Source organism: Lissotriton helveticus, chromosome 10, assembly GCF_964261635.1.
Source record: "Lissotriton helveticus chromosome 10, aLisHel1.1, whole genome shotgun sequence".
Taxonomy (NCBI): Eukaryota; Metazoa; Chordata; class Amphibia; order Caudata; family Salamandridae; genus Lissotriton; species Lissotriton helveticus.
The window spans coordinates 202,256,025-202,263,724 of NC_136071.1; positions in this window are offsets into that span (position 1 = coordinate 202,256,025).

The following is a 7,700-nucleotide window of genomic DNA, read 5'->3' on the forward strand; positions in this document are numbered from 1 at the left end:
GGGTCATGATGATTATGATGACCAGGGGTCATGATGGGGGGGGGGATGATGATTATGATGACCAGGGGTCATGATGATGATGACCAGGGGTCATGATGATGACCAGGGGTCATGATGATGATGATGATGATGACCAGGGGTCATGATGATGATGATGATGATGATGACCAGGGGTCTGATGATGATGATGATGACCAGGGGTCATGATGATGATGACCAGGGGTCATGATGATGATGATGACCAGGGGTCATTGATGGATGATGATGATGACCAGGGGTCATGATGATGATGATGATGACCAGGGGTCATGATGATGAATGATGACCAGGGGTCATGATGATGATGATGACCAGGGGTCATGATGATGATGATGATGACCAGGGGTCATGATGATTATGATGACCAGGGGTCATGATGATGATGATGATGACCAGGGGTCATGATGATGATTTGAGGAAGGATGACCAGGGGTCATGATGATGATGATGACCAGGGGTCATGATGATGATGATGACCAGGGGTCATGATGATGATGATGATGACCAGGGGTCATGATGATGATGATGACCAGGGGTCATGATGATGATGATGATGATGACCAGGGGTCATGATGATGATGATGACCAGGGGTCATGATGATGATGACCAGGGGTCATGATGAGATGATGACCAGGGTCATGATGATGATGATGATGACCAGGGGTCATGATGATGATGATGATGACCAGGGGTCATGATGATGATGATGACCAGGGGTCATGATGATGATGATGACCAGGGGTCATGATGATTATGATGATGATGACCAGGGGTCATGATGATGATGATGACCAGGGGTCATGATGATGAAGACAGGGGTCATGATGATGATGATGACCAGGGGTCATGATGATGATGATGACCAGGGGTCATGATGATGATGATGATGACCAGGGGTCATGATGATGATGATGACCAGGGGTCATGAGATGATGATGACCAGGGGTCATGATGATGATGATGATGATGACCAGGGGTCATGATGATGATGATGACCAGGGGTCATGATGATGATGATGATGACCAGGGGTCATGATGATGATGATGACCAGGGGTCATGATGATGATGATGACCAGGGGTCATGATGATACCAGGGGTCATGATGATGATGATGACCAGGGGTCATGATGATGATGATGACCAGGGGTCAATGATGATGATGATGATGATGACCAGGGGTCATGATGATGGATGATGATGACCAGGAACCAGGTCATGATGATGATGATGACCAGGGGTCATGATGATGATGATACCAGGGGTCATGATGATGATGATGACCAGGGGTCATGATGATGATGATGACCAGGGTCATGATATGATGATGATGACCAGGGGTCATGATGATGTGTGTATGACCAGGGGTCATATGATGATGATGATGACCAGGGGTCATGATGATGATGATGATGACCAGGGGTCATGATGATGATGATGACCAGGGGTCCATGATGGATGATGATGATGATGACCAGGGGTCATGATGATGATGATGACCAGGGGTCATGATGATGATGATGATGACCAGGGGTCATGATGATGATGATGATGACCAGGGGTCATGATGATGATGATGATGATGACCAGGGGTCATGATGATGATGATGATGACCAGGGGTCTGATGATGATGATGACCAGGGGTCATGATGATGATGATGACCAGGGGTCATGATGATGATGATGACCAGGGGTCAGATGATGATGATGACCAGGGGTCATGATGATGATGAATGATGATGACCAGGGGTCATGATGATGATGATGATGATGACCAGGGGTCATGATGATGAATGATGACCAGGGTCATGATGATGATGATGACCAGGGGTCATGATGATGATGATGACCAGGGGTCATGATGATGGACCAGGGGTCATGATGATGATGATGATGACCAGGGGTCATGATGATGATGATGACCAGGGGTCATGATGATGATGATGACCAGGGGTCTGATGATGATGATGACCAGGGGTCATGATGATGATGATTATGATGACCAGGGGTCATGATGATGATGATGATGATCAGGGGTCATGATGATGATGATGACCAGGGGTCATGATGATGATGATGACCAGGGGTCATGATATGAATGATGACCAGGGGTCATGATGATGATGATGATGACCGGGGGTCATGATGATGATGATGATGACCGGGGGTCATGATGATGATGATGATGACCAGGGGTCATGATGATGATGATGACCAGGGGTCATGATGATGATGATGATGATGACCAGGGGTCATGATGATGATGATGATGACCAGGGGTCATGATGATGATGATGATGACCAGGGGTCATGATGATGATGATGATGACCAGGGGTCATGATGATGATGATGATGACCAGGGGTCATGATGATGATGATGACCAGGGGTCATGATGATGATGATGACCAGGGGTCATGATGATGACCAGGGGTCATGATGATGATGATGATGACCGGGGGTCATGATGATGATGATGATGACCAGGGGTCATGATGATGATGATGACCAGGGGTCATGATGATGATGATGACGACCAGGGGTCATGATGATGATGATGACCAGGGGTCATGATGATGATGATGACCAGGGGTCATGATGATGACCAGGGGTCATGATGATTATGATGACCAGGGGTCATGATGATGATTATGACCAGGGGTCATGATGATGATTATGATGACCAGGGGTCATGATGATGATTATGATGACCAGGGGTCATGATGATGATTATGATGACCAGGGGTCATGATGATGATGATTATGATGACCAGGGGTCATGATGATGATGATGATGATGACCAGGGGGTCATGATGATGACCAGGGGTCATGATGATGGCCAGGGGTCATGATGATGATGAGTGATGATGACCGGGGGTCATGATGATGATGATGATGATGACCGGGGGTCATGATGATGATGATGACCAGGGGTCATGATGATGATGATGATGATGACCAGGGGTCATGATGATGATGATGACCAGGGGTCATGATGATGATGATGATGATGACCGGGGGTCATGATGATGATGATGACCAGGGGTCATGATGATGATGATGATGACCAGGGGTCATGATGATGACCAGGGGTCATGATGATGATGATGACCAGGGGTGTGATGATGATGATGACCAGGGGTCATGGTCATGATGATGATGATGACCGGGGGGTCATGATGATGATGAAGATGATGACCGGGGGTCATGATGATGATGATGATGATGACCAGGGGTCATGATGATGATGATGATGATGATGACCAGGGGTCATGATGATGATGATGACCAGGGGTCATGATGATGATGATGATGACCGGGGGTCATGATGATGATGATGACCAGGGGTCATGATGATGATGATGATGACCAGGGGTCATGATGATGATGATGACCAGGGGTCATGATGATGATGATGACCAGGGGTCATGATGATGATGATGACCAGGGGTCATGATGATGATGATGATGACCAGGGGTCATGGTCATGATGATGATGACCAGGGGTCATGATGTTGATGATGACCAGGGGTCATGATGATGACCAGGGGTCATGATGATGATGATGATGATGACCGGGGGTCATGATGATGATGATGATGATGACCGGGGGTCATGATGATGATGATGACCAGGGGTCATGATGATGATGATGATGATGACCAGGGGTCATGATGATGATGATGACCAGGGGTCATGATGATGATGATGACCAGGGGTCATGATGATGATGATGATGATGACCGGGGGTCATGATGATGATGATGACCAGGGGTCATGATGATGATGATGATGACCAGGGGTCATGATGATGATGATGACCAGGGGTCATGATGATGATGATGACCAGGGGTGGTGATGATGATGATGACCAGGGGTCATGGTCATGATGATGATGATGATGATGATGACCGGGGGTCATGATGATGATGATGATGATGACCGGGGGTCATGATGATGATGATGATGATGACCAGGGGTCATGATGATGATGATGATGACCAGGGGTCATGATGATGATGATGACCAGGGGTCATGATGATGATGATGATGATGACCGGGGGTCATGATGATGATGATGACCAGGGGTCATGATGATGATGATGATGACCAGGGGTCATGATGATGATGATGACCAGGGGTCATGATGATGATGATGACCAGGGGTCATGATGATGATGATGACCAGGGGTCATGATGATGATGATGACCAGGGGTCATGATGATGATCAGGGGTCATGGTCATGATGATGATGATGACCAGGGGTCATGATGTTGATGATGACCAGGGGTCATGATGATGATGATGATGATGACCAGGGGTCATGATGATGATGATGATGACCAGGGGTCATGATGATGATGATGATGACCAGGGGTCATGATGATTATGATGACCAGGGGTCATGATGATGATGATTATGATGACCAGGGGTCATGATGATTATGATGACCAGGGGTCATGATGATGATGATGACCAGGGGTCATGGTCATGATGATGATGATGATGATGACCAGGGGTCATGATGATGATGATGACCAGGGGTCATGATGATGATGATGACCGGGGGTCATGATGATGATGATGACCAGGGGTCATGATGATGATGATGACCAGGGGTCATGATGATGATGATGACCAGGGGTCATGATGATGACCAGGGGTCATGATGATGATGATGACCAGGGGTCATGATGATGATGATGACCAGGGGTCATGATGATGACCAGGGGTCATGATGATTATGATGACCAGGGGTCATAATGATTATGATGACCAGGGGTCATGATGATGATTATGATGACCAGGGGTCATGATGATGATTATGATGACCAGGGGTCATGATGATGATTATGATGACCAGGGGTCATGATGATGATGATTATGATGACCAGGGGTCATGATGATGATGATGACCAGGGGTCATGATGATGACCAGGGGTCATGATGATGATGACCGGGGGTCATGATGATGATGACCGGGGGTCATGATGATGATGATGACCAGGGGTCATGATGATGATGATGATGACCAGGGGTCATGATGATGATGATGACCAGGGGTCATGATGATGATGATGATGACCAGGGGTCATGATGATGATGATGATGACCAGGGGTCATGATGATGATGATGATGATGACCAGGGGTCGTGATGATGATGATGATGACCAGGGGTCATGATGATGATGACCAGGGGTCATGATGATGATGAAGACCAGGGGTCATGATCATTATGATGACCAGGGGTCATGATGATTATGATGACCAGGGGTCATGATGATGATGATTATTATGACCAGGGGTCATGATGATGATGATGATGACCAGGGGTCATGATGATGACCAGGGGTCATGATGATGATGATGATGATGATGACCAGGGGTCATGATGATGATGATGATGACCAGGGGTCATGATGATGATGATGACCAGGGGTCATGATGATGATGATGATGATGACCAGGGGTCATGATGATGATGATGACATGGGGTCATGATGATGATGATGATGATGACCAGGGGTCATGATGATGATGACCAGGGGTCATGATGATGATGATGATGACCAGGGGTCATGATGATGATGATGATGACCAGGGGTCATGATGATTATGATGACCAGGGGTCATGATGATGATGATGATGACCAGGGGTCATGATGATGATGATGACCAGGGGTCATGATGATGATGATTATGATGACCAGGGGTCATGATGATGATGATGATGACCAGGGGTCATGATGATGATGATGATGACCAGGGGTCATGATGATGACCAGGGGTCATGATGATGACCAGGGGTCATGATGATGATGATGACCAGGGGTCATGATGATGATGATGACCAGGGGTCATGATGATTATGATGACCAGGGGTCATGATGATGATGATGACCAGGGGTCATGATGATGATGATGACCAGGGGTCATGATGATGATGATGACCAGGGGTCATGATGATGATGATGATGACCAGGGGTCATGATGATGATGATGATGACCAGGGGTCATGATGATGATGATGACCAGGGGGTCATGATGATGATGATGACCAGGGGGTCATGATGATGATGATGACCAGGGGGTCATGATGATGATGATGACCAGGGGTCATGATGATTATGATGACCAGGGGTCATGATGATGATGATTATGATGACCAGGGGTCATGATGATGATGATGACCAGGGGTCATGATGATGATGATGACCAGGGGTCATGATGATGATGATGACCAGGGGTCATGATGATTATGATGACCAGGGGTCATGATGATGATGATGACCGGGGGTCATGATGATGATGATGACCAGGGGTCATGATGATGATGATGATGATGACCGGGGGTCATGATGATGATGATGACCAGGGGTCATGATGATGATGATGATGACCAGGGGTCATGATGATGATGATGACCAGGGGTCATGATGATGACCAGGGGTGGTGATGATGATGATGACCAGGGGTCATGGTCATGATGATGATGATGATGATGATGACCGGGGGTCATGATGATGATGATGATGATGACCGGGGGTCATGATGATGATGATGATGATGACCAGGGGTCATGATGATGATGATGATGACCAGGGGTCATGATGATGATGATGACCAGGGGTCATGATGATGATGATGATGACCGGGGATCATGATGATGATGATGACCAGGGGTCATGATGATGATGATGATAACCAGGGGTCATGATGATGATGATGACCAGGGGTCATGATGATGATGATGACCAGGGGTCATGATGATGATGATGACCAGGGGTCATGATGATGATGATGAGCAGGGGTCATGATGATGATGATGATGACCAGGGGTCATGGTCATGATGATGATGATGACCAGGGGTCATGATGTTGATGATGACCAGGGGTCATGATGATGATGATGATGATGACCAGGGGTCATGATGATGATGATGATGACCAGGGGTCATGATGATGATGATGATGACCAGGGGTCATGATGATTATGATGACCAGGGGTCATGATGATGATGATTATGATGACCAGGGGTCATGATGATTATGATGACCAGGGGTCATGATGATGATGATGACCAGGGGTCATGGTCATGATGATGATGATGATGATGACCAGGGGTCATGATGATGATGATGACCAGGGGTCATGATGATGATGATGACCGGGGGTCATGATGATGATGATGACCAGGGGTCATGATGATGATGATGACCAGGGGTCATGATGATGACCAGGGGTCATGATGATGATGATGACCAGGGGTCATGATGATGATGATGACCAGGGGTCATGATGATGACCAGGGGTCATGATGATTATGATGAACAGGGGTCATAATGATTATGATGACCAGGGGTCATGATGATGATTATGATGACCAGGGGTCATGATGATGATTATGATGACCAGGGGTCATGATGATGATTATGATGACCAGGGGTCATGATGATGATGATTATGATGACCAGGGGTCATGATGATGATGATGACCAGGGGTCATGATGATGACCAGGGGTCATGATGATGATGACCGGGGGTCATGATGATGATGACCGGGGGTCATGATGATGATGATGACCAGGGGTCATGATGATGATGATGATGACCAGGGGTCATGATGATGATGATGACCAGGGGTCATGATGATGAT